Source organism: Lissotriton helveticus, assembly GCF_964261635.1.
Source record: "Lissotriton helveticus chromosome 1_1 unlocalized genomic scaffold, aLisHel1.1 SUPER_1_unloc_26, whole genome shotgun sequence".
Lineage (NCBI taxonomy): Eukaryota > Metazoa > Chordata > Amphibia > Caudata > Salamandridae > Lissotriton > Lissotriton helveticus.
The window spans coordinates 433,920-448,812 of NW_027611666.1; the positions used below are offsets into that span (position 1 = coordinate 433,920).

General features: G+C 48.3%; 1 pseudogene; it reads right to left on the reverse strand.

Moving 5' to 3' along the window:
* Positions 1-14,893, reverse strand: part of LOC144805810 (uncharacterized) — a 232,186-nt pseudogene that overhangs the window by 150,025 nt on the left and 67,268 nt on the right.

The following is a 14,893-nucleotide window of genomic DNA, read 5'->3' on the forward strand; positions in this document are numbered from 1 at the left end:
GACACCTTGTGCCCCATCTCGGCTAGGAAATACAGAACTGTAAGTGACGCACGCTCGCAGTCACACTCAGAACGGGCTGTGATCAGTAGATCATCGACATACTGGAGCAGGGCAGTGTCAGTTGGCATGTGAATATTGTCTAGTTGTCTTTTAAGTGCTTGACTGTAAATACTAGGACTTTCTGTGAAACCTTGAGGAGCTCGTGTGAATTTATAGCTCCTTCCATTTAAACAGAATCCGAAAAGGAACTGGCTATCTGGATGAATGGGGACACTGAAAAATGCGTTTTTGAGGTCTATGACAGTGAAAAACATAGCTTCAGAATCAATGGCTGTCAATAGGGATGAGATATCTGGAACAACTGGGTACTGGGGAATGATACATTTATTAAGTTCTCGAAGGTCAATCACTAATCGATATACTGGAGGTGCATTTGGATCAGTACGTTTCATGACTGGAATAATAGGAGAATTACATACATTGGAGTCAGTTTCTACAACCACTCCTTGAACAATGAGCTCGTTGTGAGAAGTTGGCCTGGTAGGGGATGTTTCCAATTCTGGAACCACCTACTACCTGACCAAACAATCCCCTTATGGTGTCTGGTTGTAAGTCAACCTTATTAGACAAGCTATCCTAGGGGTAGCATGGACTAAGCAGCCTAAAGGCTTAACTTAAGAGGTCGTGTTAAGCGAGCTGTTTTACCACATACAATCCTGTAATACCAAATGAAAGGACACCACACAAGTATATATTATAAAAATATATGTGTTTATTACTAAAAACAATCCCCAGTATTCTTTATGAATAAAGGGGCACAAGCGTTAAATCAAAAGCACTGTTTAAACATACAAGTTGCACAATTATGGATGAGGGCGGGGGGCCACTCAAACCATATACTAAACAAGTGGTATAAGAGAGGCCACTCGAACAGTGGTTAGGCCTAGGGCCTAGGGAATCGCTGGGAGCAGTCAGGACAAGCAATGCTGAAGTCGGGAATGGCCCTCGGGATTCGGGAGATGTGCGGAAAGCGCACGCATGCACCAATGTTAACCAATGGTGCGTAAAAGTCAAATAGTTAAAGTTTAAGGACACTTCCGCTGAACCTAGAGGAACAAAACTTAACACACAGACCCTAGAGGTGTGCACCAGTGTGGGAACACCGGCGGAGCAAAGTTACCTCACCCACAGGAAGTGGGTGCACAGGGTCGAAGTGGCGTCGGGTTTTGACACGCAGGCTCTTGGTGCTTGAAGCTGAAAGGGCTGCAGGCAGGGTGAAGACGAAGTGTCCGGTGGAGTCCAAGGGTGGACTCAAGTTGTAGAGTACCTGAAAGCAGAGGGGACAGAGTCTGGGTCACTCAGCAGTGACCAGGGTGGAACCAGGACGGAACCAGGCAATGTCGGGCGCAATCAGGTGGTCGTCGAGGCGCTTCTCTTCGCTGTCACGTGGGCTCTGGGGCATCTGCGACGTCCAGGAGCAGGTCACGATCTGTCCCACGCAGGCTCTCACCGTCGGTGCAGTCGGCTTCCGGTTTGGAGCAAACAAGCCTTGGTAAGAGCAATCCACGCGGGATTGGAAGATGGCGTCTCACTCGGACCAGGAAGGTCAGAGTCGGGGCTCCCTTTCAGGGGAGCTGGTGTGGATCTGGAGCAACCAGAATCACGAGTCTTCTTTTGTAGTTCGTCGGCACAGGGACCACAAGCCAGCTGGCAAGTGACCGGGCCAACGCGTTGAGCCAAATCGTGCCAAAGGGCCCCACGCAGCACTCGTCGAGTGTGGAGGGCTGAACTTCGGCTCAGGAGTAGCTCAGGGTGGGGGCTTCTCAAACCCCGGTGTACAGCTTCGAGGGTCACTCGTGGGCTGCACGGTCAGCGTCTCGTGGTCACTTCAAGATGGCGTGCCCCACGCTTCCGGTCGCCTCCACGGGTCTCAGCTTTGCAGGGACTGTGGATCGGGCTGTTAGAAGCTGGGCAGGCTTGATCTCGTCGATCTCAGTCACTCGAGTTCCGGCGGGAACTGCAACTAAGTAGACGTCGAGGGCTGGATGGTGCCTGCTGCTGCAGGGTGGTCACTCCTTGACCACAAGGGAGATTCTTCGGGCTTCCACGTTGAGATGGAGGGCGAAGGGTCCAGAATATCGTTTCAAATGTTTCTTCCAGGAAATCTGATGTGCATTGGCACTGCTCCCACTCTTATTCGAATCTGGTGGGCGTGATTACCTGCTAGGTCCCCTCCTATGGGTGGGACCCAGGAAGTGGGTGGATACACCCCCTTCCTTTGATCCAGGCCGCCCTGGCACGAGGGCTGGAGTGCCCCAGAACCGGTTTGGCCGGATTATGCAAGGGGCAGCCTTGTGCGCCCCAGGCAGTGTCTGGTTTCTTTCAAACCTCCCTGCTACAATACACTATCTCCTGTCTGGAGGGCGGTGACACCCTCCTGTGACAGGAAACCCTTTGTCCAGGACCCCCTTGACTGGGTTTCGGTCAGCTCCAGGGGTCCAGACATTTGTCTGTGGCAGAGGCATCCATTTTGTGGATCTTACGGCCTTTGGAGAAATCAACCGCATTAAAGTGAAGTAACATGTCTTACCCCTCTAGAGGGGTGGAATGCCATCCCCGTCGCCAGAACTGGCGAGGGGATGGTATTCCAAAGCGTATGACACCTTACACGACATGTTTTGATAAAGCCAAACCAGAGTTGCTAAATAACCGCGAGGATTATAAGGCACTTAATAGTATATGGTATGGCATTATCCTGAAACAGCTTAGGGATTTGTTCCCGACGGCTGCAGACAGGCTCAGCTCATGCTAGAGCTCCATCTCACATAAAAACCATGCACCCAGCCTCCAGGATTGGTGAGGCCTGTCTATAGGAGTGGCTCACAGGTTTACATGTGTCCAGATATAGGTTTAGACATAGGTATACTATGTCTAAGCAAGGGGTGTGTACACCACCTTACCCCAGCTGAGTGATCAGCCAGTTGTGTCAATTTAAGAACCAGCCAGGGGTGGCAAAAGATATGCTGCAGCCCCTGGTAGGCCTTAGTGGCTCCTGTGCCCTGTGCACCTATAGTGCATTCTACAGGGGCTGACAAGGAGTCCATTTCCAATTGGTATGTACCTAGGGTACATGGAATCCATTTTACAGAGAGAGCAGATGGCCTGGGGCCCTGATTAGCAGGGAACCAGGTCAACTAAGTCAAAAAACCAGCTAAACACAGGCAAAAAATCTGGGGTAACCATAGTCAGGTAGCCACCTTCCTACATAACCCCCCCCCAAACGAAAGGAGATAAGGCTATCCTTGGCCAGGTAAGCCTATATTGCCTGAGTGGCCATATAAGGAAGTACCTGCACTAGCATGGGTACCCCCTGTCTCATGGTCCACTAAGCAGTCCCTCACCCTTTGGGTATTAGAGGGTCTCCACCATAGGGAATCACTACCTTGGGTGTGTTTATGCAAAGTTAAAGGCTGGTTTGGATATGGAGTATTGAAGTTAGGCTCTACTAAGTTAGGGCTTGGCTTCCTCCAATTATCTTCCACCAGGTGTGCCTTTCTTTCTTTAACTGAGTTGCACTGTGCTCTCAGGGTCAGCCTCTGGCTACCTAAAGCTGGAGGCTGGGTCCCTCTGTTTGGCTTGCTGGAGGGACAGTTCAGGTGTGGGCCCCTTGGGTCCCAGGTTTGGCTGTGCCCAACAGAATCCATCTGTGGGAGGTCCCTAACTACTTTTAAGGGGGCTCCCTCAGGAGTTTTTAAAGTTTTCACCTTACTAGGGCTACTAGTTTTGGTGCACCTAATCTTTTGATGGGGGTGCTTTATTTGACAGGGGGCCCTCTGGGTCTCACTGTCCTTCTTGTCCTCTGCAGCCCTGGGCTGGCTAAGGCAAGGGAGAGAGGGGCAGGTTACCTGCTCCAGACTGGGTCCCACCTGAGAAGGGTCCACTGACATCAGAGGTTCTGTCAGGCTAGGCCCAACCACCTCTGGGGCAGTTCCTTCATCAGGGGTAAGATCAGTTCCCTGAGGAGGCTGATCCTGTCCTAAAGTCTGGTGAGGGGGAGATTTCTCTTCCTCCTCCATGCTCTCAGTTTGTGTGGAGTTATCCATCATTTCAGGTTTCACAACACACATATCAGTTTGAGTTTGGGCTGTGGCCATCACAGCCCCACCAACCTTTTCAGGAGGAGACTCAGTTTGGGTTTCTGCTGTTATCATAACAGCTTTGCTATTCTGTTCAGGAAGAGCTTTTGCTAAAGATGGGGCAGAGAGTTTCTCAGCCCTACCAACCTTTTCAGGAAGGACATCTTGAATTGGGGCTGTAGCCAGTACAGCCTCACTAACCTTTCCATGGGAATTCACCATTCTAGAATGGGTTTCCTGTTCAACCTCAGCCCAGGCTGAGATTTCCAAATCATTACCAAGTAGGCAGTCTACAGGCAAGTTTGGTGACACTGCCACTCTCTTTGGGCCAATGACACCTCCCCAGCTGAGACTTACTACTGCCATGGGATGATTTGTTTGGATTCCATCAATGTTTGTAACCTGGTATGTGGCACCAGGTAAAAGTTGCTTAGAGGGGACTAGGCCATCAGCCACCATGGTGATGCTAGCCCCTGTGTCTCTAAAAGCCTCAACTTTCAAACCATTGATGATGGGTTCTTGTCTATACTTGCTCAAAGTATTTGGGCAAGCAGAGAAGTTGGCAAACCCCATGCCAACCTCATAAACAAGATCATTGGGTGATGGGGACCTGGATAGGCCAGGGTCCACCTGATTTCCAAAAGTAAACCCACCCAGATTCCTGGGTGTGCTTCCACTTCCTGGGGGATTACTGCTGACAGTAACAGGAGGTGTTGAAGCTGGTTTTGGAGGTATATTTTCTTTATTGCTATTCTTGGGACAACAGTTGTCTGTTTTGTAATGCCCAACCTGTTTACAGGCATAACAATAAGGCTTTTTCTCAGTTGAAGAAGTGTCTTGGGACCCACCCCCATCCTTGGAGTTTTGGGGCCCTGGGGAAGTCTTATCTTTACTTTTATCCCCACCCTTATCTTGAGGCTTGGTAGACTCCTTCTTCTGGTTACTGTCCTGATTCTTAGGCCTAATCCTGGTTCTGACCCATTTGTCTGCCTTCTTTCCCAATTCTTGGGGAGAGGTCAGATCAGAGTCCACCAGGTGCTGGTGTAAGAGCTGGTTCTGACAATTACTTAGGATCTGCTCCCTCATAATCAAATTATACAATCCTGTAAAGTCATGTACCTTGCTGCCATGTAGCCAACCCTCCAGAGCCTTAGTTGCACAATCAACAAAATCAGTCCAGTCCTGAGTCTGTGTCTTCTGGGTGTCTCTGAACTTCAACCTGTACTGTTCAGTGGTTAAGCCAAACCCATCTATCAGAACACTCTTCAGGACTTTGTAATTGTTTGCATCCTCATGTCTAACAGTGAGGAGCTTATCTCTCCCTTTCTCTGAAAAGGAGTACCATAAGATTGCTGCCCACTGTTCCTCAGGAACCTGCTGTACCATGCAGGCTCTCTCAAGAGCAGTCATCCATTTGTGGATGTCATCCCCTTCCTTGTAGGGGGGCACAATCTTGGTCAGGTTTCTACTATCATAGGACCTGGGTTTCTCTTTAGGAATATTGCTGCCACCAGTGGCATCTAAGCCACACAATTTCTGCTCTCTTGCCAAGGCAAGTTTAGCTTGAGCTAAGGTAAGTCTAGCTTGACTCAGGGCTACCTCCTCTCTCTCTATTTGGAGTTTGACAGCCCTCATTCTAGCCCTATGCTCAGCTTTCTGAGAAGCAGTCATGCCTCTCTCTGATTCTCTGGAGGCACTAGAAATATGAGAGTCCCCTGAGGGAGATCTCACTCTTCTGTTGCCTGGGAGAATCACATGTTGGGTTCTGGGGAGGTGCTGGCCCTCTCCATTCCCCAGTAGGTCCAAGTTGGCCTGGCTAAGCCTACCAACTGGAACCTGGCTACCCTGATCCTGTACTTCTAAGTCCTCAACATCTGAGTCCTCATCTAAGTCATCATCATCCTCCTCTTCAGGGGGATCAACTACAGGGGGGTTCTCTCCATTTCCTGTGTCTAGGGAAGCTGCTTTAGCCTTCTCTAAGTCATCCTGTTCTAGGATTTCTACCAGGGTTAGGCAGGTGGGGCTTCTGCCCCTTTTTAACCCTCTTGCTTTGCACAAGGCAATCAAGTCTCTGCGGGTTAGTTTGTCATATCCAAAAGTTGCCTGGGTAGGGTCAACTGTCACAGGACTAGACCCTGAGGCCTTTCCTGTGTCAGACATGGTTACTAGTGAGGTGTAAGTGGTGCACTTACCTACACTAAGTGTTTTCCTACTGGACCTTGCTAGTGAGTTGTAGTCAGGGGTGTGCTACTCCCTTCAACCTACAACTACTAAGTTCAGTAGAACTTAATATGCTAAGCTTTTGATTTTATATGTACCTAGAGGTACTTGATGTGATCTTTCAATTTGATATAAAGATTGCAATGGTAAAACAACAGCAAGCTCAAATCCGCACCGCTGCTCACCAATGTGAGAAGTTGGCCTGGTAGGGGATGTTTCCAATTCTGGAACCACCTACTACCTGACCAAACAATCCCCTTATGGTGTCTGGTTGTAAGTCAACCTTATTAGACAAGCTATCCTAGGGGTAGCATGGACTAAGCAGCCTAAAGGCTTAACTTAAGAGGTCGTGTTAAGCGAGCTGTTTTACCACATACAATCCTGTAATACCAAATGAAAGGACACCACACAAGTATATATTATAAAAATATATGTGTTTATTACTAAAAACAATCCCCAGTATTCTTTATGAATAAAGGGGCACAAGCGTTAAATCAAAAGCACTGTTTAAACATACAAGTTGCACAATTATGGATGAGGGCGGGGGGCCACTCAAACCATATACTAAACAAGTGGTATAAGAGAGGCCACTCGAACAGTGGTTAGGCCTAGGGCCTAGGGAATCGCTGGGAGCAGTCAGGACAAGCAATGCTGAAGTCGGGAATGGCCCTCGGGATTCGGGAGATGTGCGGAAAGCGCACGCATGCACCAATGTTAACCAATGGTGCGTAAAAGTCAAATAGTTAAAGTTTAAGGACACTTCCGCTGAACCTAGAGGAACAAAACTTAACACACAGACCCTAGAGGTGTGCACCAGTGTGGGAACACCGGCGGAGCAAAGTTACCTCACCCACAGGAAGTGGGTGCACAGGGTCGAAGTGGCGTCGGGTTTTGACACGCAGGCTCTTGGTGCTTGAAGCTGAAAGGGCTGCAGGCAGGGTGAAGACGAAGTGTCCGGTGGAGTCCAAGGGTGGACTCAAGTTGTAGAGTACCTGAAAGCAGAGGGGACAGAGTCTGGGTCACTCAGCAGTGACCAGGGTGGAACCAGGACGGAACCAGGCAATGTCGGGCGCAATCAGGTGGTCGTCGAGGCGCTTCTCTTCGCTGTCACGTGGGCTCTGGGGCATCTGCGACGTCCAGGAGCAGGTCACGATCTGTCCCACGCAGGCTCTCACCGTCGGTGCAGTCGGCTTCCGGTTTGGAGCAAACAAGCCTTGGTAAGAGCAATCCACGCGGGATTGGAAGATGGCGTCTCACTCGGACCAGGAAGGTCAGAGTCGGGGCTCCCTTTCAGGGGAGCTGGTGTGGATCTGGAGCAACCAGAATCACGAGTCTTCTTTTGTAGTTCGTCGGCACAGGGACCACAAGCCAGCTGGCAAGTGACCGGGCCAACGCGTTGAGCCAAATCGTGCCAAAGGGCCCCACGCAGCACTCGTCGAGTGTGGAGAGCTGAACTTCGGCTCAGGAGTAGCTCAGGGTGGGGGCTTCTCAAACCCCGGTGTACAGCTTCGAGGGTCACTCGTGGGCTGCACGGTCAGCGTCTCGTGGTCACTTCAAGATGGCGTGCCCCACGCTTCCGGTCGCCTCCACGGGTCTCAGCTTTGCAGGGACTGTGGATCGGGCTGTTAGAAGCTGGGCAGGCTTGATCTCGTCGATCTCAGTCGCTCGAGTTCCGGCGGGAACTGCAACTAAGTAGACGTCGAGGGCTGGATGGTGCCTGCTGCTGCAGGGTGGTCACTCCTTGACCACAAGGGAGATTCTTCGGGCTTCCACGTTGAGATGGAGGGCGAAGGGTCCAGAATATCGTTTCAAATGTTTCTTCCAGGAAATCTGATGTGCATTGGCACTGCTCCCACTCTTATTCGAATCTGGTGGGCGTGATTACCTGCTAGGTCCCCTCCTATGGGTGGGACCCAGGAAGTGGGTGGATACACCCCCTTCCTTTGATCCAGGCCGCCCTGGCACGAGGGCTGGAGTGCCCCAGAACCGGTTTGGCCGGATTATGCAAGGGGCAGCCTTGTGCGCCCCAGGCAGTGTCTGGTTTCTTTCAAACCTCCCTGCTACAATACACTATCTCCTGTCTGGAGGGCGGTGACACCCTCCTGTGACAGGAAACCCTTTGTCCAGGACCCCCTTGACTGGGTTTCGGTCAGCTCCAGGGGTCCAGACATTTGTCTGTGGCAGAGGCATCCATTTTGTGGATCTTACGGCCTTTGGAGAAATCAACCGCATTAAAGTGAAGTAACATGTCTTACCCCTCTAGAGGGGTGGAATGCCATCCCCGTCGCCAGAACTGGCGAGGGGATGGTATTCCAAAGCGTATGACACCTTACACGACATGTTTTGATAAAGCCAAACCAGAGTTGCTAAATAACCGCGAGGATTATAAGGCACTTAATAGTATATGGTATGGCATTATCCTGAAACAGCTTAGGGATTTGTTCCCGACGGCTGCAGACAGGCTCAGCTCATGCTAGAGCTCCATCTCACATAAAAACCATGCACCCAGCCTCCAGGATTGGTGAGGCCTGTCTATAGGAGTGGCTCACAGGTTTACATGTGTCCAGATATAGGTTTAGACATAGGTATACTATGTCTAAGCAAGGGGTGTGTACACCACCTTACCCCAGCTGAGTGATCAGCCAGTTGTGTCAATTTAAGAACCAGCCAGGGGTGGCAAAAGATATGCTGCAGCCCCTGGTAGGCCTTAGTGGCTCCTGTGCCCTGTGCACCTATAGTGCATTCTACAGGGGCTGACAAGGAGTCCATTTCCAATTGGTATGTACCTAGGGTACATGGAATCCATTTTACAGAGAGAGCAGATGGCCTGGGGCCCTGATTAGCAGGGAACCAGGTCAACTAAGTCAAAAAACCAGCTAAACACAGGCAAAAAATCTGGGGTAACCATAGTCAGGTAGCCACCTTCCTACACTCGTCAATAATTTTGGATAAGGCTGCTACAGCCTCAGGTGGCAGTCTGTACTGTCTGATTCGTGGTAACACTACACCTGGTTTGAGAGTCACACGATGTGGTGTGATTTGCATAAAACCAACATCAGTTGGACCTTGTGCCCATAGATGCTGCGGGACATTCAGTAATCTTGGATCAAAATCACGTAATACATAGTGACCCTTAAAGTCACGTAAAAACAAACGTATTCCTTCTGGGGAGCAGCAAATGACTGCACCTAATTCTTTCAGTGTTTTAATGCCTAACAGATTTTCTGGACATGATTTCGTAAGTAATAGGTCAGTAGTTCGGGACAATGGACCTACTTCTAGAGTAACTAGTTTCGATATCTCGTTTACAATAGGCTTTCCTGAAAATCCAAGGGAAACATTTCTAGAGCCTGAGAGCGGAGCCCCTGGAACCTCGTCATGACTGATAGTAGTCCTACTTGCCCCTGTATCAATCAGAAACTTTCTGTCTTTCCCTAATACTTGACTGTGAACATAGGGACCCTCTTGATCTACAGGTATCTCGATGAGAGGCAAGCCTACCTCCCTCTCTAGGCTGTTTCATGAATACGGCTGATACTCTGGATACTCGGACTGTGCATACTGGTACATTTGCTGTGTAACATGCTGTGTTGCAGCTATAGGCTGCGGTACTGTAACTGTCTGTTGTGCATTCTGTGGTAACTGGGAAGTCTGTGAAACTTGTTCTTGCCTAGGCGGACGTGGTCTTTCTTTAGTCTTACCGGTAGCTATGTTGTGTTTCAGAACTGCACACTCGTTTATAAAATGACCTGGTTGTTTACAATAATTGCAGGTCCCTTTAACGGGAACTGCAGGATGACTGGCTTGATTCGGACCCCTCTTCTGACTGTCTTGAGGAACAGATAGTGCAACTAATACTTTCATTTTCGTGTCTTTCATACGTTTCCTTTCGTGTTCTTGCTCTTCTCTGATTCTATTCTGGTGATACTGGAGCATCTGAAGCATTTGGGACGGAGTATTAGCTTGCCAGGTACTTTCGACTTTCAAAACTCGATTTTTAACTTGTGGACTTGAACTCTCGACTAGTTTAGTAACAAAAAGATGAGGGTATGACTCACTACTCGTCTTCAAACCACTGTTAATACTAAAACATTTCTCGAATCTAGAATAAAAATCACTAGTATCCTCGTCTGGTTTCTGTTTACAGGCTGAGATTGCATCCCAGTCTTCCTTTTTCGTGGCTAGTAATCTTGGCAAAACTTGTATTAACAGTTCAGGTAATTCTTTACATTTATCTCCTAGACCGGTACCTGGTACACGTGTATTTTCTTCAGCTTCTAGAACTGCCCAATCTATCTTTTTCTCTCCCACCTCCCATTCTTTTTCTTTGAGTTTTTCATATATGCCCGCAGGCAACAGGACTTTTAACATTTTAATTATATCTGGATACGTGTATTCTCCCATACGGAGCATGTCTTTTAATTCACGGTGGAACCCTGCTGGATCTTTATCGTGACAGGGAATTAACTTTTTCATCTCTAAGAGTTCCATCTTTGTAATCGGGGTGTAAACAAATACTCGTTGCATTTCACCACCCTGTGTCCTAACTGGGTGCACTTCTCGTAACGGATGCTGTCTGTCTATGTAAAACGGTTTACTTTCTGGGGGTGAGACGTGAACAAAATACGGATTTAGAAACGTTCTATATTTGTGGCGCTGTTCTAGAATGATACTAATTAAATCGGTACCTAGACCTTTCCATCTATACTGGAGTAACTCGTTCAGAACATCATGTAACGGACCTGGATCAGAATGCTGACCCTCATACAGTGTAATGAGGTGCTCGATCATATACATACCCACCAGTCGTTGCTCGGCTGGGGGCAGTTTCAGAAACATTTGTGCCACTATTTCGTCTGGAAAAGTGGTAGAATCAGTAGCCCATCGGACTGCTGATCGGGCTAGTTCTTGTTCATGCATGGTACTAAGTTCACTATAACCGATTCGTAATTTCAGAATGTGATCGGTAGCTTGAAATACTTGCTCTAGAGAACCTTGTTCTGGTGCTGGAGGAGGAACAGTTTTCTTGTAGTCTAGACGTGAATGTCGGTCGGAAAGTCTAGTTCTACCTACATACGCTATTCTGGAAGGATTCTCGTCGTCTACCTCTTCGGTAGAAGAGTAATTTTCTTTCTCGCTTACTAGTGCTTCTTTGCGTTGTTCGTGTAACCTTATTATTTCCTTACGAATTTTCTTGTACATACTCTCTATACTACTGAGTGTCTTGTGTCTTCCCTCGGCTATATGATCACTCCATTTTGTCAGAACTCTCATTTCGGTCGGATCTTTAGTCGGGTAATCTTGTTCCCTTATTAAACAATTTATTAGAAACTTTAATAGCATGAGCTGAATCTCAGCTTTCCTTAAAGACATAATTTCGCCAATACTTTCTGGGTCTGTTCCTGTACGAATGAAACGATATATTCTGTCTAGATCTTCTTTCATATTTGGTAGGGTGTCCAAATACTCGGTCACCCGTCTTACACGCAATGAATATATAACCATACTATCATCACCTGGGACTGGATCATAACGGCATTCGGTGAGAGCTCGCCTGATATCTGCAACGGATTGATGTTTGGGCGTACGCTGTAACGCACGTTCATGTAACTCGGCTAATATTACACGTTTCTGTGGCGGCGGGGTACCAGGAGGACCTCCCCCCGCGGCCCCTAAACTGGAATCGTCGACTGATACTCTTCGTGCTGGCAGAGTGATCGATGTAGAGGGTACTTGTAATGTAGGCTGGACCGGGGGTACCGTAACAGGTGCTGTAACAGGTGCCCCGGTGACTGGAGGAGCAGGATTTACATTATTTACAGGAGCTGGCGGAACAGGATTTGCATATTCTGGGACTGTGTCGTCCAAATAGGACGAGAGAAAAATATCGGCTGCGGTCGGTTTGTGACGTAGCTTGGTCGGAACTAAGGGTGGCGGAAAATTACTGGATGCCTCCGGGGTTGCTTTTGGCAAGCCCTCGGCAAGAAGAGGGTACATACCCTTAATAAGGGCATTCCTCTGTCCGTCTGACTGTTCGGTTTTAACTCGTTCACCTATTTCGATTAATTCCCTTTCTTGGGCTCTTTCTGAGGATTCTCTACTTAATTCTGACTTTCTGATTTCTTTTTCGGTTCTTTTATGAGATTCTTTGCGCCATAACTCGATGGCATCTTTCTGGGACTGTCTGGCTTTCTTTTTCCATAATGCTTCTTCTACTCGCATGATGCACTCGGCATCCCATGTGCCTGATACAGGCCATCTATATTTCTCTTCTAATTCCTTAGTGTACTCGACCCATAAGTCTAGATATAATATGGCACTTATGCCATGCTTTTGATACATAAAATGACCTGGACTGTCCCTAGGCGGGACAGGAACTGCTTCCTCGAGCAGACCTTTCCTAGTTCTTAACTGACGTAATTTTGAGAACAGAGGCATGACGTAAACTGGGATCTGGACACAATACAATACACAATGAACACAATAATGACTGAGGAAACAACTCATTCATACCACGACATTGAAAACACATTGAAATGACATTTAAAATAACAGTTCGGACAGAAACATTACCTGGAATACTTGAGAACAGGAACACATGAATTTCTCGAGACTAGAACTTACTAGAATTACTAGATGCACTGCTGAAACAGTACGAAACATACCGGTCTCATAAAGAGACACGTCAGGACCCGCATCCACCTAGGTGGACACTTCGTGTTGGATTTGCGTACCCAAACCCACGGACCAGAGACAAATTAATTGACCCTGTCTAGATACTACCCCAGCAACGGTACTCACCGGGCAGCAAGAACGGAAGGCCTCGGACTGGACTGGACTGCTACGACGACGGACTACGAACTTCGGACTTCAGTTACGGGTGGGCCTCCGGATACCTCGGACCTTGGACTCTCGGCTTGGGCTCTGGTCGGGACTCGCCGCGTTCCTCCACCGCCTCATCTGGATGCTGGACCGCAACCTCCGTCTCCTCCGTGGGCCTGAGGGATACTTGAAGCAGAAATATCTGCCACTGCGCAGGATGATTCCGTCACGACTGCAGAGGATCAGGGGGCTTGCGTGGCTTCTCCGGCGCGTGGGGAAAGGGCAAGTCCCTATTCGGGCGCCATTATGTGGTAAATAAATAATTAATTACCGGATCTATTTTTCAGGATATACAATAACAGATAGCTCAATAAATAAGAGTCAAGATTCGAGGTAGCTGGAGTTTGCAGGTTTTAATACAGCATAAAGGACAGCAACAGGACAACCTGCACGGGAATAGGATGGCAGGGCCCGGCAGCTGCCGGGGCAGGATCTGGGATGAGCGCGCTAACTTTTAATAACAGTGCACAATATTTATAGCTAAACAATTGCATTACAGTTAATACAGTATGCGTAGCAGTGGGCGGAGTTCGTAGCAGTCGCGAAAGATAAGGCATAAAGTAGGTGTAACAAGAGGCGTGTACATAGACATGTGATGTAAACGTAACAGAATATGTCATGAATGGGGCGGAAACATGGAGGGGGCTACCTAAGGAGCCGGGACCTCTGACCTAGTGGTGCGCGCAAGCTGGCAATGACGTGTTACTAGGAGGAACTGGGGGCTATGACTTCTGCGCTAGAAGAGGAGACTATAGTCTGGAGTGTCAGGGCGACATGAACCTAAACACTATCTAGTATCTGATGTTTAGAGAACATGTTGATAGAATCCAAAAGTTATCAGGGCAAAGCATTATTCTACATGTAGTGCGTGTTGAGGAATATTAAATGACCATTAATACAGTATTTCTCTTACATGGAGACGTAAAGGCTAGACCATGACTGAAACTATTGATGCGATTCAGTAGCTTAGGAATGCAGAGAAGGAGGGCTGGACTGATAACTAGAATCATAACATACTCTTGGCAGACTGGCAGGCAGAGCCAGGCCGAGCCGGGCACTGTGAGGCAGGAAGTAAGTGAAGGGTCAGGGATGCAGGTGGGGGCTGTATCGCTCCTCAGCGAGGGTTCAGAAAACAGGAGCTGAATCTGGTGTCCGGGCCCTTTTGAGGCCTAGAAACGGGGACTTTATTCTGAATTAACGTGCACACTGTGAAACGTGGCAACATAGCTTTACATAGGCCTAATACTCGTAGCTTTCACGAGAACTGGAAACTTGACATACTAAAGTTGGACACAACTAGAATTGCGTCTTTAATCGATCATAAGGGAATACATATGCATATTAATCATGCACATATAACATAAGATGGGGAACACGTAGGGACACAGAACATGGCAAAATTTACTTTTCCACATCACGAAGGTCAAGATCTAGCATATAGGCAGAAAATCTGGTAATTACATTTTGTAGGCCAATGGGGGTACGAGCCAATAGGACGGCATCATCTGCATATAATAAAGCTCTTATTGGCCATCCGTTTATGCATGGCAAGTCCTGACAATCATTACTTAATTTTGCTCCCATGTTATTAATATAAAGAGTGAACAGGAGGGGTGCCAACACGCACCCCTGCCTCACCCACTTCTTTACCGATA